Source organism: Salvelinus namaycush, unplaced genomic scaffold (genome assembly GCF_016432855.1).
Source record: "Salvelinus namaycush isolate Seneca unplaced genomic scaffold, SaNama_1.0 Scaffold300, whole genome shotgun sequence".
NCBI classification, from domain to species: domain Eukaryota; kingdom Metazoa; phylum Chordata; class Actinopteri; order Salmoniformes; family Salmonidae; genus Salvelinus; species Salvelinus namaycush.
The window spans coordinates 189,062-217,059 of record NW_024059898.1 but is presented as its reverse complement, the minus strand read 5'-3'; the positions used below and the strand labels follow the sequence as shown (position 1 = coordinate 217,059).

General features: G+C 47.4%; 1 pseudogene; it reads left to right on the top strand.

The window, feature by feature from the left end:
- The first annotated feature begins 2 nt into the window (after window positions 1–2).
- Window positions 3–27,996, top strand: LOC120039800 (annotated as a pseudogene).
- Window positions 27,997–27,998: the final 2 nt, after the last annotated feature.

Sequence of the window (27,998 nt, the reverse complement as noted above, 5' to 3'; positions counted from 1 at the left end):
GAATGTCCCGTTGAGAAGAAGATAAAGCAACAGAAGAGGCAAGAGGACTACATCCAGACCAGAATCGTTCTGTTTTCTCCATCCCGATTACGTACACAGCGATTCTCCACCGGGGAAAGATGGGGTGCCAGACGGCATTTAGCCCCCGACACCTTGTCCTCAAAGTGTTCTTGTACAGTTACTCGCCTTTCTCCAGAAACCTCTGCAGCCCCCTCGCCCATTATCAAGTTCCCAGGAGACGATAGTCCAAAAACAGACAAAGAAGTGGCTCTGGTAAGTGTTCCTTAAACAACTTTTCATAGTGGGGATGTAATGCGACTTTTGCTTCAAACTACTTATCGGTATTTTCAATAAATTCAGGGAAGATAGAACTTAAATGCCATTCTACCATTTGTGAATTACTTTAAAATGACAAAATCATTCATGAAACTCGTAATGTTTTGGCTTCAGACCTGATAGTGGATACCCACTGGGCACACACTGGTTGAATCAACGTTGTTTCCACTCATTTCAATGAAATTACGTTGAACCAAGTGGAACAGACATTGAACTGACATCTGTGCCCAGTGGGAATGTTTCATTATGTAATGCACACAAATGTTCATGTATTCATTGATACAGGATGTCTACATAGATGAATGCACTATATAGAGTAGGAAGGCATCAGAATAGATCCTATATCAACTCATAGGCTTGTCTTTTATTCCCTTCTGCAGCACTATCTGAACAAGTTCTATGGCTGCCCACAAGACAGATGTAATCTCATGGTGCTGAAGGACACCCCTGAAGAAGATGCAGAAGTTCTTCTCGCTGCAAGAGGACGGGCGAGATCGACCCCAAGACAGTGGAGATCATGAAGAAGCCCCGATGTGGAGTTCCTGATGTTGCCCAATACAACTTCTTCCACAGGAACCCAAGGTGGCAGCAAAACGCCATCACCTACAAGGTTCAGTGGTCAAAACATGTTCGTTTGGCCCAAATAGTGTTTTGGTATAGGGAGTTGTGCAATAGGCTTTGAACCCCATGTGCAATAGGGTTGTATTCCATATAAGTCCATATGTTGCTGTGCAATGTGCTGACTGCTGAACTAAGGAAATGACTAAGGAAATGACTCCTCCAGCCCTGGAGTTTGTTTTGGGAGATGATAACCTCAACTATGTGCTGCCCACCAACCCAACCACAATCTGCTAACTCCAACATTCCTGTACAATGTGTGCTGGTTTGATCATTTTTATTTGAGGTTAAGAAGAGAGTAAAGTTCTGTTGTTTACATCAGCCCTTTCTGTGTCCTCATGACTACTCAGACTCACTGTATGTACCATGGGAAAACAAAGATGGGGAGAAGTTAACCAAAACAACAAGAGACAGAGCGTTATCCTGCTCAGACAGACTCACATAGCAGGGTTAGTTGCTGGACTCGCTCATGAAGCATTCTAACCACATGAGTCATAGGCAAGGCCTGAAGACTGATGGACTTTATGTCCAGAAGGGGGGTTTAGGAAAGCTCTGATCTATTGCTTTTGTCCTTTAAATAGAAGAGAGATGGGTGTACAAGCTTTTGTCTTCTGCGTTTTGACATAGGTGAATCTCACGTTTGAGGGTTTTATATGCTGACATTGGTCCATCTTCTGCTTGTATTAGGTGTATTTCCTCAAGCATACCTAGTCAATCACACAGTAATATTCCATTATGTAAGATGTATCATGCAGCACATCTTCAGCCAGGGATGAGCTGTTTAATGAGTCTCCTCCTCAGTTTCTTCTCCTCTCTGTGTTCCACCTCTCAGGATTCTAGGCCACTCTCCTGACCTGGACGAGGAGACTATTGATGACGCCTTCTTAAGGGCCTTCAAGTGTGGAGTGACTTCACCCCACTCAAGTTCACCCGCCTCATGGATGGAGAGGCTGACATCATGATTAACTTTGGCCGCAACGGTACGGTATTACAGAACAGTTTTGACTTTTTATATTCTGCTGAATGTACTGTATGAAACATCAGCAATGCCGGATGATAAGTAGCCTAGTTAAACCAGACTTAATTCTGCTCTCATCTTCGTTCAGACTGGTGTAGCCAAGCTACTCATCACCCGGTTATTGCGTGAAAGGGCGGAAATGGCTGGGAACTAGATTAGATGATGGGTGCTCAGTGCTGCTAATCGTATAGTATAGTACCGTAGGCCTGCCTATGTGTGAGTTACTAGTTGCTCAAGCCCAGAATTACATGTTTTCATTACATGTCTTCATGGCACCATCCCATACGTGATCTACACTGTTGAAGTCTAACACTAGCTACTTCAGAGACAGTTCTATTCTGAGTTGAATCCATCCAGTAAGGCTGTAATTGTATACTGATCTGTACCTTGAGTCCTTTTGTTTTAACCCTTGTTATGTGAATCCACAGAGCATGGTGATGGCTACCCCTTCGATGGTAAAGATGGTCTGCTGGCTCATGCCTTTGCTCCTGGACCAGGCACCGGGGGAGACTCCCACTTTGATGACGACGAGCAGTGGACCCTGGGAGAAGGACAAGGTACTGGAGACTGTACTGTCTGAGTTGTAAATAAAGTCTGTAAATACGAGTTCATCCTGATCTAATATATAAACCTACTTGTTTTTACTTATCACCTATTTATTCATGGTCATACATGCCACGTTTTTAGAGCAATTTGCCGTTAACATTTCACCAAATAAATGTAGATAGCTGAACCACACAGTATCTGATACAGCTCTGTTTGAGCTCTTTTGATCATCACCCCCCCCCCTCCACAGTTGTGAAGGTGAAGTTTGGTAATGCAGAGGGGGAGTTCTGTAAGTTCCCCTTCATGTTTATGGGGAAGGAGTACAACAGCTGTACCAATCAGGGCCGTGATGATGGATTCCTCTGGTGCTCCACCACATACAACTTTGACGACGACGGCAAATACGGTTTCTGTCCCCATGAGTGTGAGTAGGAGCCAACATGGCTGTGTTTTTCTCTTTCCTCTAAAGAGTTCCTGTGAATGTATTGTCCAAAAGAGTTTTAGTATGCATTTTGATATCTACATGGAGTGTATAAAGTTAAGAGTGTTGCATTCAGCAGTCTCTCAAGGAACGTCTATTGTGGTGTTTTAGCTATAGTTTCTGACGAGGAGTTGGCCAGGAGTTACTCCAGATGAGAGGTTTGTGATTAGTTAGAAGAAGCTGTGTTGCTGTTGGACTGGGACCAAGTGGGTGGGAGTACATTCTGGGAAACTAGTGTTGTTGTCTGGGTCATAAAATACTCCCTCTTCTCTGTGTTGCTGGGCCAGATTCATGAAGCTTTTCATCAATCCTTTTGTCTGTCTGTTTGTGCTGCTGTCCATGGTACTGACATTAGGGTATAGACTCACCATAAATGAGCGCCAAAACATATAGGCTTACAGTCGACTCATATGAGACCAACAGTCTTATGAAACTTCCTAACGGGTTATCCTTTGATCTTGAGAAAATGGCGTACTCAGTGAAGTCTTGTGAAACATTTCTCTTGTTGATAGTTTTATAGACTGTTGATATACTGTAGCAATAAACATTTTAGTCTGGACAGAGTGGATGTGTAACACCCTGACAAAGAATGATTTTGCGGTTCAGTTAGTTTAAGATTGAATCTGTGAAATCACTCAAACTCAGGCTCAATGTAACTGCCATGGCATTTTATTAAATGATGGAAACCTACTGTAAACTGTATAGATAATTCCTTCAACTTCCTGTGTTACAGTGCTGTTCACCCTGGGTGGAAACGCGGACGGAGCTCCCTGTAAGTTCCCCTTCACTTTCCAAGGGGAGAACTATGATGGTTGCACCACTCAGGGGCGTGACGACGGCTACCGCTGGTGTGCTACGACTGAGAACTATGACAATGACAAGTCCTACGGGTTCTGCCCTGAAACAGGTGGGTTCCCAGTTCATACTGCCAAAGCCCGAAGGGGTCTCTCCGTCCATATAGCATACAAGCTTCATCAGCTGTGTTAACCCAAACAGCTAAGGGCACTGATGCATCCAACAGACCTAACTGTTGCATGGAAACCTTAATCTGAGGATTATATTGAAATATGTGTGTGCTTTCGATTGTACTTGAGCCAGGTTGTGTGTGTGTGTGCTAGCGTGTGTTAGTGGTGCGCGGGTCAGCTGTTTCTTCACCCGCTCACTATTGCTATTAACCCATCCGCAACCGCCCGACTATATGTGATAGTGAAAATCTGAGGCCCTCACCCAACCCTAACCCTCACCCTAACCCTCACCCAACCCTAACCCTCACCCTCACCCAACCCTCACCCAACCCTAACCCTCACCCAACCTTAACCCAAACCCCAACCCTCACCCAACCCTCACCTAACCCTAACCCTCACCCAACCCTCACCAAACCCTAACCCAACCCTCACCCAACCCTAACCCTCACCCAACCCTAACCCTGACCCTCACCCAACCCTAACCCTCACCTAACCCTCACCCTAACCCTCACCCAACCCTCACCCAACCCTAACCCTCACCCAACCCAACCCTCACCCAACCCTAACCCTGACCCTCACCCAACCCTCACCCAACCCTCACCCAACCCTAACCCAACCCTCACCCTAACCCTCACCCAACCCTAACCCTCACCCAACCCAACCCAAACCTCACCCAACCCTCACCTAACCCTCACCCAACCCTAACCCAACCCAACCCTAACCCTCACCCAACCCTAACCCTCACCCAACCCTAACCCTCACCTAACCCTCACCCAACCCTCACCCTAACCCTCACCCAACCCTAACCCTCACCCAACCCTAACCCTCACCCAACCCTAACCCTAACCCGTGAATGTAGAAAATGTGCTGTAGGCTACAGTCGAAGACGGCAGAACAATTTTTTGACAGGGGGAACAGGATATTTTTTTGCCTGATTTAGATATGTGTCTGCTTATAATTTATGACATTTTGGTGAGCTATTTGCTAGCCAACTTGTCTATAATTAGATACATGTAGCTGTCATTATACAGTGCACACATTTTGTTACGTTACAGCCTTATTCTAAAAAAAATAATAATGATGATGCGAAAACAGGTTTTTAGAATTTTGTGCAAATGTATTAAAAATACGTATCTGAAATGCCTTATTTACATACACTACCATTCAAAAGTTTGGGGTCACTTAGAAATGCCTTTGTTTTCCATGAAAACATACATGAAATGAGTTGCAAAATGAATAGGAAATATAGTCAAGACGTTGACAAGGTTACAAATAATGATTTTTAATTGAAATAATAATTGTGTCCTTCAAACATTGCTTACGTCAAAGAATCCTCAGTTTGCAGCAATTACAGCCTTGCAGACCTTTGGCATTCTAGTTGTCAATTTGTTGAGGTAATCTGAAGAGAATTCACCCCGTGCTTCCTGAAGCACCTCCCACAAGTTGGATTGGCTTGATGGGCACTTCTTACGGTCAAGCTGCTCCCACAACAGCTCAATAGGGTTGAGTTCCGGTGACTGTGCTGGACACTCCATTATAGACATAATACCAGCTGACTGCTTCTTCCCTAAATAGTTCTTGCATAGTTTGGAGCTGTGCTTTGGGTCATTGTCCTGTTGTAGGAGGAAATTGGCTCCAATTAAGAGCCGTCCACAGGGTATGGCATGGCGTTGCAAAATGATTAACCTTCCTTCTTCAAGATCCCTTTTACCCTGTACAAATCTCCCACTTTACCACCACCAAAGCATCCCCAGACCATCACATTGCCTCCACCATGCTTGACAGATGGCGTCAAGCACTCCTCCAGCATCTTTTCATTTTTTCTGCATCTCACGAATGTTTTTCTTTGTGACCCTCAAACTTAGATTTGTCTGTCCATAACACTTTTTTCTAAATCTTCCTCTGTCCAGTGTCTGTGTTCTTTTGCCCATCTTAATCGTTTCTTTTTATTGGCCAGTCTGAGATATGTTTTTTTCTTTGTTACTCGGAGTTGCCTCTTCACTGTTGACGTTGACACTGGTGTTTTGCGGGTACTATTTAATGAAGCTGCCAGTTGAGGACTTGTGAGGCGTCTGTTTCTCAAACTAGACACTCTAATGTACTTGTCCTCTTGCTCAGTTGTGCACCGGGCCTCCCTCTCCTCTTTGTATTCTGGTTAGAGCCAGTTTGCACTGTTCTGTGAAGGGAGTAGTACACAGCGTTGTATGAGATCTTCAGTTTCTTGGCAGTTTCTGAATAGCCTTCATTTCTCAGAACAAGAATAGACTGACGAGTTTCAGAAGATCTTTGTTTCTGGCCATTTTGAGCCTGTAATCGAACCCACAAATGCTTGGGGGTAAACAGTTTTTACCCCAAAGCCATAAGATTCCTGAACAGGTAATCAAATGGCTACCCGGACTATTTGCATTGTGTGCCCCCTCCCCAACCCCTCTTTTACGCTACTGCTACTCTCTGTTTATCATATATGCATAGTCACTTTAACCATATCTACATGTACATACTACCTCAATCAGCCCGACTAACCGGTGCCTGTATATAGCCTCGCTACTGTATATAACCTCGCTACTGTATATAGCCTCGCTACTGTTATAACCTCGCTACTGTATATAACCTCGCTACTGTATATAACCTCGCTACTGTATATAGCCTCGCTACTGTAATTTTTCACTGTCTTATTACTGTTGTTTTATTTCTTTAACTACCTATTGTTCACCTACTACCTTTTTTGCACTGTTGGTTAGAGCCTGTAAGTAAGCATTTCACTATAAGGTCTACTACACCTGTTGTAAACCTGACAAATAAACTTTGATTTGATTTAATGCTCCAGATACTAAACTAGTCTAAAGAAGGCCAGTTTTATTGCTTCTTTAATCAGAACGACAGTTTTCAGCTGTGCTAACATAATTACAAAAGGGTTTTCTAATGATCAGTTAGCCTTTTAAAATGATAAACTTGGATTAGCTAGTTTCCAGCTACAATAGTCATTTACAACATTAACAATGTCTACACTGTATTTCTGATCAATTTGATGCTATTTTAATCGACAAAAAATGTGCTTTTCTTTCAAAAACAAGGACATTTCTAAGTGACCCCAAACTTTTGAACGGTCGTGTAAGTATTCAGACCCTTTGCTATGAGACTTGAAATTGAGCTCAGGTGCATCCTGTTTCAATTGACCATCCTTGAGATGTTCTACAACTTTATTGGAGTCTACCTGTGGTAAATTCTGTTGATTGGACATTATTTGGAAAGGCACACACCTGTCTATATAACGTCCCACAGTTGACAGTGCATGTCAGAGCAAAAACCAAGCCATGAGGTCGAAGGAATTGCAAGAAATGCTTAATTCTGCAGGAGTTATTTTTAAGGCTATGTGAGAGGTTATAGACCTACAGTCAGTGTCCAGATTTCAGTTTCCATTAACCAATCTTAACAGTAGGCTACAGTTGCCTTGACATGCCATAGGCCTATTTGAAGTCCCGTCTTGTGGCTGTGGAATTTGTGTACCACCTCACAATCATCAAACATAACATACTGCTAATCCTCTTTTACCACTTCTCCAGATATATTCTAAACATTACTTTTCTGGCCCTCCTATAACATTACTTTTCTCCCTCCTATTTGTTTTCAATTCTCCTTTCGCAGCTTTTGTCTTATTGAATTCAACTTCGACAATGTCCTTTATTGTCTCTGTGTATTGACGTGAACTTTTTCTGCCCATTCCCAAAAGCATTATTTGGTGATTGGCGGTGTAGGCTATTTGGCACACATACAGTTAAGCCCTGAAGCTTAGGCTTATGCACTAATACCAGATAGCCTAAAATAATGAAAGAAAAACCTCAATGTAACCTCCTCCCGGGACTGCGGGTTATGAGTCAACCTGCGCATCACTAGCATGGGTGCTTGCATTTATTAGTCAAGGTGTGCTGTGCTGATGCCTCCATGTATTGGTGTAGGAGAATGTTATAATGTTCCAGACCTATGGTTTCCAATCTTGCAGCAGCTAGTCTCCTGAATGACTGTAAAAGTATTTTACTGAGTGGCTGCTGGCGGGGGTTATTTCCATTGTGTCAGTGGGGCTGGCTCAGGGGTTTGGGGGAGAGTCGGGAGAGTGAGAGAGCGGGATATGGGGAGAGAAAGAGAGGCAGAAAGGGAGGGGTGGGGGGGGGGGGGGGGGGGGGGGGGTTAAGGCTGAGGTTTTCATCTGGTTCTAATTGGTTGGGAATGCTGGCGTGCAGTGTAGTCTTGTGTGTAAGAAGCACTGAATAAGAAACCGGCTGCTTAAAAAACTACACAGGCCCAGTACTGTGCTGTACCAACCCAGATCCCAGATATAATATTATCATGCAGCAAAAGAAAAGCCACTTTTTGGAGAGTGGTATTTGGTTTTGTTTTGGATATACTGTAGATACAAAATACATCTGATGTCAATGTCATTACATTCATGGTAGTTTCTCAAGCAAATCCATTTAGCAATTCAACCCAAATCAAATGGATAACTTTTAGCACTACCTCATCGGCACATTAACAAAAGTCCATTTGGTCCTGAAATATGTATTTTTGTTCACCCATGCAGCCATGTCCACCGTTGGAGGAAACTCTGAGGGTTCCCCCTGTGTGTTCCCCTTCACGTTCCTTGGAGACACTTATGACAGTTGCACCGCTTCTGGACGTAGCGACGGCAAGATGTGGTGCGCCTCCACCAAGAGCTACGACGATGACCGCAAGTGGGGCTTCTGTCCTGATCAAGGTAAATATGTAATCGATGACCTTTGACATTATGCTTGTTTGTAGGTGGTTTTAGCAGTTTAGTGGACAATGACAATTCATGTTTATTTATTTGAATCATTTGTATTATTATTCTGTTTTATTCATTAATGTATTTAGTCATTGTCTATGCAGAATGAAGGGAAAGTGGCCAACAGGAATTTCCCAACATGGAAACTATTCTCATTCACCTGAATATAACTTGACTTGTTATGCTTTGAATATGTGTTGCTGTATCTCTCACTCCTATTGGTGTTGTCCAGGCTACAGTCTGTTCCTGGTTGCGGCCCATGAGTTTGGCCATGCCCTGGGCTTGGAGCACTCCCAGGACCCTGGCGCTCTGATGGCCCCCATGTACACCTTCACCAAGAACTTTAGACTGTCCAACGACGACATCAAGGGCATCCAGGAGCTCTATGGTCAGTTTGAAATTCTTATGTACTGCTTATGGGTTATGTATGGGTTATGAATGTGTTATGAAGTCATTATGTAGGTACCTTTAAAATAACGTGTAACCATGACTTCACCAGCCGTTCATAACCAGAGTGCTTTGGTGAATGTCCTGCAGGTAACAAATGTATTTCTCCTGTTGAAGGATATCAATCTCATCTACTCAATGCTCACCATGTTGCCTCTCCTTTTCCTCTCAGGTGCTGGTACAGACAAGCCCGTGCCTCCCACCCAGGGCCCAGTCACTCCTATGGACATCTGTAATGAACCTGTGGTGTTTGATGCTGTGGCCCAGATCAGAGGAGAGACCTTCTTCTTCAAGGACAGGTAAATGATTTACTGGGGATTCTACAGTATTACTTCTGATCGCCAATGGTTAGAGCAACATTTGACTTGTAGGTAATACACTTTTGTTTGGTCTTCTCAAAAAGCATGTTGCCAATCTGACCACTGATCTGTCTACAGGAAACAGGCAGAAAGAACATATAACCTGAAGACTCTTATTTTAGACTCTGTGGTTAGAGTCATTGGAGCAGACCAGTCCACAAGTTAGACCTCACAACCCACAACTAAATCATTTCACCACAAACAATGGGTAGTTTAATAGGGGGCTTTGTTTGGTCTCAGAATGCATTATTTTCTCTTGGTAATCAGGTGTTTTGTTTGAATGAAGGGGGTGGTGTTATCTCTGTTTGTCTGAGCTCTAATGCTTATTCCATGCTGTGATAAGTATAAAGTTATGAAACAACTGGTAATAATAACCACTCTCACAATCCTGTATCAACTATGGTAAACCAAAATGGCTGCCTGTTATTAAGATTGTAAACCAGACCCTACTATACAGTACAGGGTACATACTTCAACTGAGATTGTCCTATGTAGTGTAGAAAAGGAGAAAAGGAATAGGCTTTCTGTATCTCTCCATCTTACATGATCTGTTGTGGTTCATTCTCAGCTTTCCATGACTCAGTGTACTTTCCCTCTGAAACATGAACTCTTCACCACAACAGATTAATCCTGTCTGGGACAAATTATGTTAGGAACACTTTCAACCCAAACAATAAGCTATTGCATGCAATCCAAATGACAAAATTGTGACTGAAAAGCAGGTTTAGATTAGGATTCATTGGACATTTATATGTTCCTTCTCAGACTTTGCCTGCCACATCTTTTAGCCTTCAAAGTTTTAAGGTGAGCTTTACTATATATCTGTCATTGCTGAGTTGGAACGGTGTCCAAAGCAAACAAGTAGACTTTTTGGACTCAAAAGACGGCAGTCATTCAGGCTGCTTGGCTTTGCCCCCTGCCCACCCTGAGTCTGGGGCTGGAGGGAAACCAGCCTCAAATCTTGCTTACAAATCCTGCTTTTGTTCATAGAATCCTGCTTTAGTTTCATAGAATCCTGCTTTAGTTCACAGAATCCTGCTTTAGTTAAGCGTTAAGTCTTCACTCGCTGTGGTTCACCATGCATTAACGCTGTTCAGGGAACAGGGACAAACATCATGCTGAAGGCTGTTCTGTGGACTATAAACTACTGTATAAACAGTGTAGTGTTTGGTTGACGTGTCAACGTAATATTAACTGTTAAAGGAGGGAGGACTGCCAATTAAAACCGGAGTCTGGTTTTAACAGTAGAATTTCTCTCAATAGTTATGTAACGGCAGTCTATTTCGTCCTCCTCATCGGACGAGGAGAGGCGAGAAGGATCGGAGGACCAATGTGCAGAGTGGTAAGTTTCCATAATATTTAATATACACGAAAACAATACACGATACAAAATAACAAACAAACTAACCGTAACAGTCCCATGTGGCACAAACACTGACACAGGAAAACAAACACCCACAAACCAAACGTGAAACCCCGGCTGCCTAAGTATGATTCTCAATCAGGGACAACGATTGACAGCTGCCTCTGATTGAGAATCATACCAGGCCGAACACAAAATCCCAACATAGAAAAACACACATAGACAACCCACCCCAACTCACTGACCATACTAAATAAATACAAAACAAGGGAAATAAGGTCAGGAACGTGACAGAACCCCCCCCCCCCCCCTCAAGGTGCGAACTCCGGACGCACCACCTAAAACTCTAGGGGAGGGTCTGGGTGGGCGTCTGTCCGCGGTGGCGGCTCTGGCGCGGGACGTGGACCCCACTTCACCATTGTTTTTGTCCACTTCTTTAACCGCCCCCGTGGCCTCTTATGAGCGGCGATCATCGCCGCCGACCCTTGGCCTGGGGACCCTAGCCATGGGTCCCGAATGGACAGGATACTCCGGCAGCGCCGGAGTAAAAGGCAATTCCGGCATCGCCGGCTTGACAGGCAGCTCTGGCAGCTCCCGGCTGACTGACTCCTCCGGCAGGTCCTGGCTGACTGACAGCTCCGGCAGGTCCTGGCTGACTGACAGCTCTGGCAGGTCCTGGCTGGCTGGCGGCTCTGGCAGCTCCTGACTGACGGACGGCTCTAGCGGCTCCTGACTGACGGACGGCTCTAATGGCTCGGGACAGACGGGCGGCTCTGATGGCTCAAGACAGACGGGCGGCTCAGACGGCGCTGGGCAGGCAGGCAGCTCAGACGGCGCTGGGCAGGCAGGCAGCTCAGACGGCGCTGGGCAGGCAGGCAGCTCAGACGGCGCTGGGCAGGCAGGCAGCTCAGACGGCGCTGGGCAGGCAGGCAGCTCAGACGGCGCTGGGCAGACAGGCAGTTTCAGACGGCGCTGGACAGATGAGAGACTCTGGCTGCGATGGAGAAGAGGAAGGCTCTGGCAGCGCTGGACAGGCGGGAACAACTGTAGAGAGAAACCGGAGAGACAGCCTGGTGCGGGGGGCTGCCACCGGAGGACTGGTACGTGGAGGTGGCACCGGATATACCGGACCGTGAAAGGAGTACAAGAGCTCTTGAGCACCGAGCCTGCCCAACCTTACCTGGTTGAATGTTCCCCGTAGCCCTGCCAGTGCGGCGAGGTGGAATAGCCCGCACTGGGCTATGCCAGCGAACCGGGGACACCATACGTAAGGCTGGTGCCATGTACGCCGGCCCGAGGAGACGCACTGGAGACCAGATGCGTTGAGCCGGCTTCATGGCACCCGGCTCGATGCCCAACATAGCCCGGCCAGTGCGGTGAGGTGGAATAGCCCGCACTGGGCTAAGCACGCGTACTGGGGACACCGTGCGCTCCACCGCATAACACGGTGCCTGACCAGTACGACGCCCTCTCACTCCACGGTAAGCACGGGGAGTTGGCTCAGGTCTCCTACCCGGCTTAGCCACACTCTGCGTGTGCCCCCCCCCCCCCCCCAATAAATTTTTGGGTCTGACTCTCGGGCTTCCAACCGCGTCGCCGCGCTGCCTCCTCATACCAGCTCCTCTCTGCCTTCGCTGCCTCCAACTCTGCTTTGGGACGGCGATATTCCCCTGGCTGAGCCCAGGGTCCCTTGCCGTCCAGAATCTCCTCCCAAGTCCATGAGTCCTGTGTCTTCTGCCGCTGCTGCTGCTGGCCTTTACCACTCTGCTTGGTCCTTTGGTGGTAGGTGTTTCTGTAACGGCAGTCTATTTCGTCCTCCTCATCGGACGAGGAGAGGCGAGAAGGATCGGAGGACCAATGTGCAGAGTGGTAAGTTTCCATGATATTTAATATACACAAAAACAATACACGATACAAAATAACAAACAAACTAACCGTAACAGTCCCATGTGGCACAAACACTGACACAGGAAAACAAACACCCACAAACCAAACGTGAAACCCCGGCTGCCTAAGTATGATCCTCAATCAGTGACAACGATTGACAGCTGCCTCTGATTGAGAATCATACCAGGCCGAACACAAAATCCCAACATAGAAAAACACACATAGACAACCCACCCCAACTCACTGACCATACTAAATAAATACAAAACAAGGGAAATAAGGTCAGGAACGTGACAGAACCCCCCCCCCCCCTCAAGGTGCGAACTCCGGACGCACCACCTAAAACTCTAGGGGAGGGTCTGGTGTGGGCGTCTGTCCGCGGTGGCGGCTCTGGCGCGGGACGTGGACCCCACTTCACCATTGTTTTTGTCCACTTCTTTAACCGCCCCCCGTGGCCTCTTATGAGCGGCGATCATCGCCGCCGACCTTGGCCTGGGGACCCTAGCCATGGGTCCCGAATGGACAGGATACTCCGGCAGCGCCGGAGTAAAAGGCAATTCCGGCATCGCCGGCTTGACAGGCAGCTCTGGCAGCTCCCGGCTGACTGACTCCTCCGGCAGGTCCTGGCTGACTGACAGCTCCGGCAGGTCCTGGCTGACTGACAGCTCTGGCAGGTCCTGGCTGGCTGGCGGCTCTGGCAGCTCCTGACTGACGGACGGCTCTAGCGGCTCCTGACTGACGGACGGCTCTAATGGCTCGGGACAGACGGGCGGCTCTGATGGCTCAAGACAGACGGGCGGCTCAGACGGCGCTGGGCAGGCAGGCAGCTCAGACGGCGCTGGGCAGGCAGGCAGCTCAGACGGCGCTGGGCAGGCAGGCAGCTCAGACGGCGCTGGGCAGGCAGGCAGCTCAGACGGCGCTGGGCAGGCAGGCAGCTCAGACGGCGCTGGGCAGGCAGGCAGCTCAGACGGCGCTGGGCAGACAGGCAGTTCAGACGGCGCTGGACAGATGAGAGACTCTGGCTGCGATGGAGAAGAGGAAGGCTCTGGCAGCGCTGGACAGGCGGGAACAACTGTAGAGAGAAACCGGAGAGACAGCCTGGTGCGGGGGGCTGCCACCGGAGGACTGGTACGTGGAGGTGGCACCGGATATACCGGACCGTGAAAGGAGTACAAGAGCTCTTGAGCACCGAGCCTGCCCAACCTTACCTGGTTGAATGTTCCCCGTAGCCCTGCCAGTGCGGCGAGGTGGAATAGCCCGCACTGGGCTATGCCGGCGAACCGGGGACACCATACGTAAGGCTGGTGCCATGTACGCCGGCCCGAGGAGACGCACTGGAGACCAGATGCGTTGAGCCGGCTTCATGGCACCCGGCTCGATGCCCAACATAGCCCGGCCAGTGCGGTGAGGTGGAATAGCCCGCACTGGGCTAAGCAAGCGTACTGGGGACACCGTGCGCTCCACCGCATAACACGGTGCCTGACCAGTACGACGCCCTCTCACTCCACGGTAAGCACGGGGAGTTGGCTCAGGTCTCCTACCCGGCTTAGCCACACTCTGCGTGTGCCCCCGCCCCCCCCCCAATAAATTTTTGGGTCTGACTCTCGGGCTTCCAACCGCGTCGCCGCGCTGCCTCCTCATACCAGCTCCTCTCTGCCTTCGCTGCCTCCAACTCTGCTTTGGGACGGCGATATTCCCCTGGCTGAGCCCAGGGTCCCTTGCCGTCCAGAATCTCCTCCCAAGTCCATGAGTCCTGTGTCTTCTGCCGCTGCTGCTGCTGTCCTTTACCACTCTGCTTGGTCCTTTGGTGGTAGGTGTTTCTGTAACGGCAGTCTATTTCGTCCTCCTCATCGGACGAGGAGAGGCGAGAAGGATCGGAGGACCAATGTGCAGAGTGGTAAGTTTCCATGATATTTAATATACACAAAAACAATACACAATACAAAATAACAAACAAACTAACCGTAACAGTCCCATGTGGCACAAACACTGACACAGGAAAACAAACACCCACAAACCAAACGTGAAACCCCGGCTGCCTAAGTATGATCCTCAATCAGTGACAACGATTGACAGCTGCCTCTGATTGAGAATCATACCAGGCCGAACACAAAATCCCAACATAGAAAAACACACATAGACAACCCACCCCAACTCACTGACCATACTAAATAAATACAAAACAAGGGAAATAAGGTCAGGAACGTGACAAGTTAGTTTAGAAATGATTTGACTATGCCTGTAAATCATATCTTTGATTGGGTTAGTTTGGTTATTTTTTAGGTATATCATCTGTTGTCTGCTGCTCAAACATCCTAGAGAATCCAAATCCACAAGATATCCAGCCACCATGATAAAAGCTGGCAGAATACATATACAGTGATGTGTTGTGGACAAGACACTGGCCCTGGGGATTTCAGGAGAGATTCTCCATTTCCTCATCAGCAAGATCATTGTCTCATTCAAAATGCTTTGCGGTGTTCTAGTTCTAGATATCACATATACCATGATATCATTAACAATGACACATGGGCCTCCCGGGTGGCGCAGTGGTCTAGGGCACTGCATCGCAGTGCTAACTGCGCCACCAGAGTCTCTGGGTTCGCGCCCAGGCTCTGTCGCAGCCGGCCGCGACCGGGAGGTCCGTGGGGCGACGCACAATTGGGCTAGCGTCGTCCGGGTTAGGGTGGGTTTGGCCGGTAGGGATATCCTTGTCTCATCGCGCTCCAGCGACTCCTGTGGCGGGCCGGGCGCAGTGCGCGCTAACCAAGGGGGCCAGGTGCACGGTGTTTCCTCCGACACATTGGTGCGGCTGGCTTCCGGGTTGGAGGCGCGCTGTGTTAAAGAAGCAGTGCGGCTAGGTTGGGTTGTGCTTCGGAGGACGCATGGCTTTCGACCTTCGTCTCTCCCGAGCCTGTACGGGAGTTGTAGCGATGAGACAAGATAGTAATTACTAGCGATTGGATACCACGAAAATTGGGGAGAAAAGGGGATAAAAAAAAAATAATAATAATAATAATAAAAACAATGACACATATTCAATGATAGCTATAATTATGTGGTGTATCTCTCAGATGGAGGGAAATGCCATTACGGAGGGAGTTACGGCTGTAGGATCTTCATTTGAGCCAGTTTGCTACAGTAGAGAAATAATCCTGAAGCAAAAGGAAACGTGAATAATTATTTGGATCATAGTTAATGGACATTTTTTGTAGGGGTTGTACATTTTAAGTTCGTGCAAATCGAGTCTGAAATGTTAAAGTGGAAATTGCAAACATTAGAAGCCTCTTTAAAACTTGAATAAACTGCTGTGCAGGAAAATTCTCATCAACAAAAGAGTGATCAAATTAAGATTCGACATCTCTATGGAGGAGTTACAGTACCAAACCCATAGCTGCATGAGATCTGGACTCAGAGGGCCAGTTAGGCTGTATCTCAGGTTTCAGTGGTGGGATGACTTTGGTCCCTAGTTATTCATTGTTGGCTCTAGGTCACCAGATGGTTTAGCTATCAGAGCCATGGAGCAGAGGAGTGAGAAGAGATGGAACAGAGACAGCGAGAGTGAGGAGAGATTCAATATAGAGAGAAAGAGTGAGGAGAGATTCAATATAGAGAGAAAGAGTGAGGAGAGATTCAATACAGAGACAAAGAGTGAGGAGAGATTCAATACAGAGACAAAGAGTGAGGAGAGATTCAATATAGAGAGAAAGTGAGGAGAGATTCAATATAGAGACAAAGAGTGAGGAGAGATGGAGACTCAAGTCAATAAACAAAGATTAGGATAGAGACTACTAAGGTTATTGGCGTTTCGTTTCCTCGGACAAAAAATTGTTTTCATGGAGCTGTCAACCAATGTCAAGGTTAATAAAAATAGCCTAGGGCCCATTAGGATATTCATTTCTGTTGTGCATCCATTTTGTTTTGTTTTGTTCTGCTTCTCCCTATTTTTAGGCAGCAGTGAAAATACAGAGACAGATAAATAGGGAAGTCACAGACTGGAGGGCAGTCACCAGTCTAGTGAGTCAGTGTAATGTCTGGAGTCTGGAGGGCTACTAGACTGGACACAGTGTGCATCAGTTTAAAAGTGTTGTCACCCAGCTAACACTTTTTGGAGAGCAGATCCCTCTGGTGAAGGTAGAATCCTCTCTCTAATCTCTCTGGTGAAGGTAGAATCCTCTCTCTAATCTCTCTGGTGAAGGTAGAATCCTCTCTCTAATCTCGCTGGTGTAGGTAGAATCCTCTCTCTAATCTCGCTGGTGTAGGTAGAATCCTCTCTCTAATCTCTCTGGTGTAGGTAGAATCCTCTCTCTAATCTCTCTGGTGTAGGTAGAATCCTCTCTCTAATCTCTCTGGTGTAGGTAGAATCCCCGCTCTAATCTCTCTGGTGTAAGTAGAATCCTCTCTCTAATCTCTCTGGTGTAGGTAGAATCCTCTCTCTAATCTCTCTGGTGTAGGTAGAATCCTCTCTCTAATCTCTCTGGTGTAGGTAGAATCCTCTCTCTAATCTCTCTGGTGTAGGTAGAATCCTCTCTAATCTCTCTGGTGTAAGTAGAATCCTCTCTCTAATCTCTCTGGTGTAAGTAGAATCCTCTCTCTAATCTCTCTGGTGTAGGTAGAATCCTCTCTCTAATCTCTCTGGTGTAGGTAGAATCCTCTCTCTAATCTCTCTGGTGTAGGTAGAATCCTCTCTCTAATCTCTCCTGTCTCAGCATGGTGATGGAAAGCAGATCTGGACATGAAGGATGAGTAAGACATGCTGGTGGTCTAACTTCACTGTGTGCTCAGCACCTTGTTTACAGTCAATGTCTCAGCACAGGGCTGAGTGGGAAGTCTGCAGAATAATCCACTGAACTGAACCCACGCACACTGTCACTGTTCACTGGCCTAGTGATTGTTTTATTGAAAGTTTATTTAACTAGGCAAGTCAGTTAAGAACAAATTCTTATTTACAATGATGGCCTACGCCGGCCAAACCCAGACGACGCTGGGCCCAATCACGGCCGGTTTGGCCGGTGATGAGGTGGACCTGTATGGGATTGAGACACTGAACACAGACAGCCCTGCTAGCTAGGTTTCTCTAACCTCTCTGGCTGCATCTTATGCAGGAAGTGTATTACATATGCATCCAGAATGTGACAAGAATGAGTGAAATTATGGAATCTCTGTGACCCAGGTATATGATTTCCTGTAATCTCACAATCAGAGGTGGACATGGATTGTCTTCCTGTCTGATTTAGGGTCAGGTTGGCTTGTTTTGTGGGACTAATTCAACATACCTCTACCTTGAATAGATTGCTATAGCAGATCATCATATGACTACTTTGTCCATATCTGCATAGCATTTTATAACCATTAACAGGCTTTATCTATCTGAGAAATATCTGGCTCTTTGAAAAATAGGTCAATGGAAAAGACTTGGGGAGCTGCTGCTGCTGTTGTTGCTCATGCAGCTGCCTGTTGGAAATCTGGGCAAGATGGGTCTTGTTCCCTTGGCTTCGATAAACCCCGGTCCTAACAAGAACCAGATGCTGAATGAATCAGGCTATTGTGGCTTCGCTGCCTGGGCTGCTGAAACTCTCCCTCTCACTTACTGCCCCTCTCTCTCTTTCCCTCTTACTTTCCCCTCTCACATCTCTTACTGCCCTTCACTTTCCCCTCTCCCCTCTCTCTTTCCCCATTCCCTCCTCTCCTCTCTCTTTCCCCTCTCCCCTCTCTCTTTCCCTCTTCCCTCCTCTCCCCTCTCTCTTTCCCTCTTTCCCCTCTCCCCTCTCTCTTTCCCCCTCCCCTCCTCTCCTCTCTCTTTCCCCTCTCCCCTCTCTCTTTCCCTCTTCCCTCCTCTCCCCTCTCTCTTTCCCTCTTCCCTCCTCTCCCCTCTCTCTTTCCCCTCTCCCCTCTCTCTTTCCCTCTTCCCTCCTCTCCCCTCTCTCTTTCCCTCTTCCCTCCTCTCCCCTCTCTCTTTCCCTCTTCCCTCCTCTCCCCTCTCTCCTTGCCTCTTTCCTTCTCCCCTTTCTCACTGCTTCTCTCCCGTCTTCCCTATCCCCTTCCACCCTCTCCTCTCTTCCCCACTGCCCTCTACTCTCTACTCTCCCTTCATCTGACCCCCTCCTTTCTCCCCTCTCTCCTCTCTGCCCCCTCTTACATGATTTGAACCAGTAGGTAACTCCTCTCTCTGCTCTCTCTATCAGGTTCATATTCAGGTCAACCAACTTCCGGGGCAAGCCTTCGGGTCCCATGCTGGTAGCCACCTACTGGCCTGAGCTCCCTGTCACCATCGACGCTGCCTATGAGAACCCACTGGAGGAGAAGACTGTGTTCTTTGCAGGTAATGTATGTATGGGAGACTGAGTTGTGTCATCCACCGTTGAGATACAGTGCCTTCGGAAAGTATTCAGACCCCTTGACTTTTTCCACATTTTGTAATGTTACAGCTTTATTCTAAAATTGTATTTTTTTTTAAACACACAATATCCCATAATGACAAAGCGAAAACAGGTTTTTAGATTTTGGGGGGGAATCACCCACAACCACCCACAACAATCAATGTGAAAACACCTACCTTAATATGACTCTCAATCAGAGGAAATGAAAACCACCTGCCTCTAATTGAGAGCCATATCAGGTCACCCTTAAACCAACATAGAAACACATAACATAGACTACCCACCCAAACTCACGCCCTGACCGTCAAACACATACAAAATAACAGAAAACAGGTCAGGAACGTGACATAACCCCCCCCTTAAGGTGCGAACTCCGGGCGCACCAGCAGAAAGTCTAGGGGAGGGTCTGGGTGGGCATCTGACCACGGTGGTGGCTCAGGCTCTGGGCGAGGTCCCCACCCCACCATAGTCAATCCCAGCTTACGTCTCCCCCTTAGAATGACCACCCTCCTATTACACCCACTTAATTTACATGGTAACATCAAAATAAGGGGCAGCACCAGGATAAGGGGCAGCACCGGGATAAGGTAGCTCAGGACCGAGAGGTAGGTCAGGATAGAGAGGTAGCTCAGGATAGAGGGGCAACTCCGGACTGAAGGGCAGCTCCGGACAGAGAGACAGCTCTGGACTGAGGGACAGTTCTGGATCAATGGCAGCTCTGGGCTGAGGGGCAGCTCATGACTGGCTGACGGCTCTGGACGCTCATGGCTAGCTGACGGCTCTGGACGCTCATGGCTGGCTGACGGCTCTGGACGCTCATGGCTGGCTGACGGCTCTGGACGCTCATGGCTGGCTGACGGCTCTGGACGCTCATGGCTGGCTGACGGCTCTGGACGCTCATGGCTGGCTGACGGCTCTGGACGCTCATGGCTGGCTGACGGCTCTGGACGCTCATGGCTGGCTGACGGCTCTGGACGCTCATGGCTGGCTGACGGCTCTGGACGCTCATGGCTGGCTGACGGCTCTGGACGCTCATGGCTCGCTGGCGGCTCTGGACGCTCATGGCTCGCTGGCGGCTCTGGCAGATCCTGTCTGGTTGGCGGCTCTGGCAGATCCTGTCTGGTTGGCGGCTCTGGCAGATCCTGTCTGGTTGGCGGCTCTGGCAGATCCTGTCTGGTTGGCGGCTCTGGCAGATCCTGTCTGACGAATGGCTCTAGCGGCTCCTGACTGACGAACGGCTCTGACGGCTCGGGACAGACGGGCGGCTCTAATGGCTCGGGACAGACGGATGGCTCAGACGGCGCTGGGGAGACGGATGGCTCAGATGGCGCTGGGGAGACGGATGGCTCAGATGGCGCTGGGGAGACGGATGGCTCAGATGGCGCTGGGGAGACGGATGGCTCAGATGGCGCTGGGGAGACGGATGGCTCAGATGGCGCTGGGGAGACGGATGGCTCTGGCCGGATAAGGCGCACTGTAGACCTGGTGCGTGGTGCCGGAACTGGAGGCACCGGGCTAAGGACACGCACCTTCAGGCTAGTGCGGGAAGCAGGGACAGGGCACACTGAATTCTCAAAGCGTACCTTGGGCCTGGTGCGTGGTACCGGAACTGGTGGTACCGGGCTGAGGGCACGCACATCAGGACGAGTACGGGGAGAAGGAACAGTGTGTACAGGGCTCTGGAGACGCACAGGTGGCTTAGTGCGTGGTGCCGGAACTGGAGGCACTGGGCTGGAGACACGCACCATAGGGAGAGTGCGTGGAGGAGGAACAGGGCTCTGGAAACGCACTGGAAGCCTGGTGCGTGGAGTAGGCTCTGGTGGTACTGGGGCTGGGGCGGGGAGGTGGCGCCGGAAATACCGGACCGTGCAGGCGTACTGGCTCCCTTGAGCATTGAGCCTGCCCAACCTTACCTGGTTGAATGCTCCCCGTCGCCCGACCAGTGCGGGGAGGTGGAATAACCCGCACGGGCTATGTAGGCGAACCGGGGACACCATGCGTAAGGCTGGTGCCATGTAAGCCGGCCCGAAGAGACGTACTGGTGGCCAGATATGTAGAGCCGGCTTCATGGCACTTGGCTCAATGCTCAATCTAGCCCTACCAGTGCGGGGAGGTGGAATAACCCGCACCGGGCTATGCACACGTACAGGAGACACCGTGCGCTCTACTGCGTAACACGGTGTCTGCCCGTACTCCCGCTCTCCACGGTTAGCCTGGGAAGTGGGCGCAGGTCTCCTACCTGCCCTTGGCCCACTACCTCTTAGCCCCCCCCCCCCAATAAATTTTTGGGGTTTCTTCTCGGGCTTCCTTGCTAGCCGCGTACCTTCATATCTCCGGTCTTGAGCTTGATTCTCCGGCTTCCAGCCACGTCTCCTTGCTGCCTCCTCATATCGCCGCCTCTCTGCTTTCGCTGCCTCCAGCTCAGCTTTGGGACGGCGATATTCTCCCAGCTGTGCCCATGGACCTTTTCCGTCCAATATTTCCTCCCAAGTCCAGTGGTCCTGTGTATTCCACTGCTCGAACATACGCTGCTTGGTTCTGATTTGGTGGGTGGTTCTGTAACGGCGTTCCTCCTCCTCTTCATCCGAAGAGGAGGAGCAGGGATTGAACCAAAATGCAGCTTCGTGATATGACATGATATTTATTAACAAAACGGAAAAACACGAAAACACTTTAACAGACTACAAAACAATAAACGACGTAGACGAACCTGAACATAAGAACTTACATGACACGAAGAACGCATGAAACAGGAACAGACTACATAAACCGAACGAACGAACAAACAAACAAACCGAAAACAGTCCCGTGTGGCGCGACAAACACAGACACAGGAGACAACCACCCACAACAATCAATGTGAAAACACCTACCTTAATATGGCTCTCAATCAGAGGAAATGAAAACCACCTGCCTCTAATTGAGAGCCATATCAGGTCACCCTTAAACCAACATAGAAACACATAACATAGACTACCCACCCAAACTCACGCCCTGACCGTCAAACACATACAAAATAACAGAAAACAGGTCAGGAACGTGACAATATTAAATACATTTAATGAACCCAAACCCAAAAACGCCCAAATAATTGTGCCGTTATCCAATAAATGCCCATTAGTTGTAGCTAGCTATATGCTCTCTTTGGTAGATAAATGAAACTATCTCCCGTAGGCTAATCTTTTTGAGTGTGAACTGTATTACTGTACTGTATTGTATTATACTGTATTATATGGACTGGAATTACGCACCTCATTCAAAACATGATAAAGCGGAATAGAACATGCAATTCTGAAGCAGCACATGTGGCCTACAAAGTTAAAGTATAGCCTATAAATGTGATTCTAATTTTGGAATTTGTATAATTAGTAGGCTGACGCTTCATTCCTTCCTCGCTTTCAACAGTTAAATGAAATAAGTTTTGATGTCCTTATCTTCATCATTCTAATGACATCCTTGAGTAATATAGGACCAGAATCAGATGCAGGAGGCTTTCACTTCTCTTCATGAAGATTGAATGGTTATGGGTCTGAATAAATAACTGCTATAACCTACCGCCATCGTGAGTTCACTCTTCTTTCAAACTACCTGTGAGTTCTATTGGCTGCTGTATTTAACATTCAGCAAAAAAAGAGCTTGCGTCCCTCTTCGATTAGTCTACTGGTATAATTGTCTATTGTCCAGCAAGCTATTCTAGTCTAGCTTTTCCTGCATGGGACTCCGTTTTTTAAGGAGGCCAGGGGAGCAGAGGTGCTAGCATATTGCGCAAGAGACAGAGGCTATAAATTATAAGCTTATTATGCATAACCCATCATTAATTAGCTAAATATAAGGTTAATACCTCATTGAATGTATTACCTGATAGAGGTAGGCAAGGACATCTATATATAGGGCTGTATATCAATCTAGAACAGGATGATCTATTTTGAATGGAGTTGATGGAGAGAGAGAAAGACTGCGCGTGCACTGATTTAAAGCAACGATATTCGAGTGACAGGCTGTTTTAAAACTCTGCAGCTGCAATACAAAATATGTTCTATCTTTACTGTTAAAAAACAAGGTGACCCCTAAAAGCCAGATGGAGATGGGTAAATTTGAGGTGCATTCAGTCTTTATATTACTGAGCATCGACTATGCTGTAGCAAATGTAGGCCTCCCTGTCACAAGAAAAAAAGTGACCATGATGAGATGATAGGTCTACATGCACTGTGAACTGCGCTCCATACTGAGATGGGCTGTCTGTCCCCACCCTGAGATGGGCTGTCTGTCCCCACCCTGAGATGGGCTGTCTGTCCCCACCCTGAGATGGGCTGTCTGTCCCCACCCTGAGATGGGCTGTCTGTCCCCACCCTGAGATGGGCTGTCTGTCCCCACCCTGAGCGTTGATTCATCATTCAGAGGCCGTAGAATAGCCAGATTTAGAAATTGCAAATCATTTAACAATTCCATTTCACATCATGCTGTTCATATAAATAATTTATTATAATTTACAGGTTTCTCACAGTTACTGTATTTATCCCGGGAAAAGGGAGTGGTAAATCTCGGTAACCGGTTTCCCGCCATTCAACCCTAATACATACATACAGTTTTTTTTTATATGTATGGGAGAGTATGTAGATTAGTTGTCATTCACTGTTGATACCCAGGAGAACAATCCAGGAATACACGCTTGCATATATGCAGTTCATTGTTGTGCTTATTGACTTGATCAGAAAAACACACAATGACATTTTCATGGTGGTTTCCTCTCTCTATCACCGTTAAACGGCTGTGACAATTTCCAGTAAATAACATCCTATTTCTAAGAAGTTCACCATTAGGAGAATCATAAGTGTGTCTTTTAGTATTTCAGTCAAGTATACTGCTAGTATGTGGTTTGTACATTTTGGACATTAGTACTGTAAGTAGTTATTAGTGGTTTATAATACATGCCATGCATTGTAGTAGCATGCCATTCTCCTTTAGACAACTCCATCTCCTATAAGACCATGAAATCAGAGCTCTTCCAAAACATAGTGTCTCTATTTAAGAAGATTAATGCTTGGCCTTGTAGAACAGAACCATTTATTTTCCATCCAGCCCTTCAATTGTAAAGCTATGAGTCACATTTCCTCAATCATTTATCCAGTCCTCCCTAACCACAAGATATGATCAAATGTTAGCCTGGCCCCAGATCTGTTTGTGCTGTCTTGCCAACTCCTATGATCATTGTCTCTCTGTGGCTAGTGAAAAGATAACAGTTTAGAGAAACTCTATCCTCACAAACCCTTCCCTGGGAGCATCTTGACCTGTGCTCATTTGCCATCTCTCCCCTCCTCTCTCTTATATAGGCAATGAGATGTGGATCTTCAATGCAGACCAGATAGAGAAAGGCTACCCCAAGAGAATCTCCTCTATAGGCCTGCCCACAGACCTGAAAGGCATTGACGCAGCCTTCTCCTTTGGAAAGAGCCAGAAGACCTACCTGTTCGCTGGAGACAAGTTCTGGAGGTGAGTCACCACAATACAACCCCTACCAAAGCCTGTGTCTGATCCACTCAGGATTGTAACGATGACGTCGCTATAGAATTAGAATTACTTTAAAGTCTAATTCTATAGACGTCACTGTGTGTTGATGTGTTGGTGTGCTGCTGTGCTGAGCCATGTCTGCTTTTAATTAGAGACCTTAGCTTCCACTGGACTGTTAAAACAGCTCACTCTGCTCTTACCTAATACAGGGATAATGTAAGATACTGTTGCTGTATGTACTTAACTCTTGCATGACTGCTGTGATTTGTCAACCAAAACGGCCCAATCTTCTCGTACCTAACAGACTAACATAGTATCATGTACTCATGACTAAACATTGATATCATGGCCTCTGTGTGTTATCATGCCCCTCCAGGTACAATGAAGCCAAGAAGAAGATGGACCCTGGCTTCCCCAAGCTCATCGCTGACTCCTGGAATGGAATCCCAGACGGCATTGACTCTGCCTTTAGTCTGAATGGCATCGGTAAGCATACTACAATACAATACTGTATAATAGATACTTTATTGAACATCGCTTAGAGTGACATCACCACACACACAGAGCAGGGGGATAGAGGGAGAGAGGGAGAGAGAGAGAGAGAGGGGGGGGGGGGGGGGGTAGAGAGAGGGATATAGAGAGAGATACCCACTGGACACAGATGTCAATTCAACGTCTATTCCACTTTGGTTCAATGTAATTTCATTGAACTGACGTGGAAACAATGTTGCTTCAACCAGTGTGTGCCCAGTGGGATATCTACTGAAGAGAGAAATAGAGAGAGAGATGTCAACTGGAAGAGAGAGAGGTAGCTGGGACCTGTGTGAACATGGAGGGAGCACTGCTTCCTGCTTCAGTCTGAGCTGTACTGACACACCACTGGCTGCAGGCTTACATTCCTGGCAGTTAGAACCCAACCTGACCCAGCCAGTCCTCTCATTATGAACTGGCACCTGGCCTTAAAGCTGGAATCCTTAGTGGTGAAACTGCCACGTCTGTTTAGAAATTACAACAACAAAGACGTTACTTAAAACAACCAAAACTGTTTTATTCCCTCTGACATCATTGCACATCATTGCACGCCCGATAGGCAGGAGGAGAGAGAGCAAGGAGAGGGAGCAGATGCAGGAGGAGAGAGAGCAGACGCAGGAGGAGAGAGAGTAGAGGGAGGAGGAGAGAGAGTAGAGGGAGGAGTAGAGAGAGTAGAGGCAGGAGGAGAGAGTAAGGAGAGAGAGTAGAGGCAGGAGGAGAGAGTAAGGAGGGAGAGTAGAGGCAGGAGGAGAGAGTAAGGAGAGAGAGTAGAGGCAGGAGGAGAGAGTAGAGGCAGGAGGAGAGAGTAGAGGCAGGAGGAGAGAGTAAGGAGAGAGAGTAGAGGCAGGAGGAGAGAGTAAGGAGAGAGAGTAGAGGCAGGAGGAGAGAGTAAGGAGGGAGAGTAGAGGCAGGAGGAGAGAGCAAGGAGAGAGAGTAGAGGCAGGAGGAGAGAGTAAGGAGGGAGAGTAGAGGCAGGAGGAGAGAGCAAGGAGAGAGAGTAGAGGCAGGAGGAGAGAGAGTAGAGGCAGGAGGAGAGAGAGTAGAGGCAGGAGGAGAGAATAAGGAGAGAGAGTAGAGGCGGAAGGAGAGAGAGAAAGCAAGGAGAGAGAGTAGAGGCAGAAGGTGAGAGAGTGGAAGGACTGAGTAGAGGCAGGAGGAGAGAGTAGAGGCAGGAGGAAAGCGAGAAAGCAAGGAGAGAGAGTAGAGGTAGGAGGAGAGAGAGCAAGGAGAGAGAGCAGAGGCAGGTGGAGAGAGTAGAAAGAGGAGGAAGTAGTATAACACAGGAGGTAAATCTTAAGTCTGTGGCAGTTAACCAGGGTTTTTTTATACCCTTGCTTCTGACACACATATACTATACATCACACACCGCGCTTCCCTACTAAGAAACAGTGTTTGATAGAGCCAGCCTGTGCTGCTTCACAGAGGTACCTCTGTCTTCATTCTAATTAGCCTGAGCTCCTCCACCGCTGATTCCTGATTGGGTGTTTTTACTGAGGAGACGAGGGACATCATCATGTCCTCTTCCTCTGGCTGAGACGATAGTGTGTTACTAAGATATAAGCTTCTAGGGGACATATTTTACACCAGCTCGAATTTTCCCTTGTGTGTAAGGCCTCGTGGCTTGCTCATGGTGAAATTAGATGTATATTTGATGCACTGAATGTGATGATTTTGATGTACCTTGTCCCGTCATAATGTTTGTGTTTTCCAGATTACACCTACTTCTTCAAAGGTGCCCACTACTTCAAAATGGATGACAGTAGCCTGAAGATCGTCAAACTGGGCGAGATTACAAAGGACTGGCTGGGTTGTCACTAAGCAACAGTGAGACGCATAGATGTTGGCTAAGCTCTCAGCGGACTGATTCCCCCATCCCTATCCAACCAGCCTATCCTGCACCCTAGCCTAGAAACTAAAGACACCCTCTAACACACCGTGGGACCATCTACACAGGCTGAACATAGGCAACAGGATTTTGTATTATATTACTGTGTGATATTATCAGTTTATGTGTTATGATGATGCAGATTTACTTTGATCTCTTTAGCCCGTTGTTTGTTATTAGAAACTCAGACATCAGGTATGTCCACACTACATAGAGACAGGCAGTGTTGTACTGGAAGATATTCTCCTATATAAATGTAGCTTCACCTGAGCAGTATTGCATCATCTGAAGAATGAATGCTGTCTATATTTACTGCTATGTCTGCAATCTAGAGAGTACATGATACTGCAATAGAATGAGAAATAGTCTATAGTAATTTCAGTGTTGTGGAATACAGTTGAAAATATGAATTTGCACAATATGTCTGGACAGATAATGGTGCTTATAGAAAATGCTTATTTGCATGATCCTATATTTGATATGCAGTTTTTCTACATTCTGTTCAGACTATTTTCAGAAGTAAGTACTTATAGACACACCTTATTCTTCAAATAGGGCTAGCACTTTGTATTAGACTATACAGGGGTACTGCACAAATATGGAGACCAAATTCTCCATTTTGTAGGATCTGTCTATTGTTTCACTGATGGTACAGGGAGATGAAAGGCACGGGCTGCCTAGAGACTGTATCTGGTTTGTTGTTGCATGATGGAGTCATGACAAGAGAAGTACCACAGAAGTATTGTGTAATAATCTTTTTGTATTGATGTTTTGATACTGGTAATTTTGTTTTGATTCGTATGCTTTTTTATAATGCTTTGTGCAATGTGTCATTCTCTGTCTGTAAAATAATAAAGATGGATGGTCAATACATGT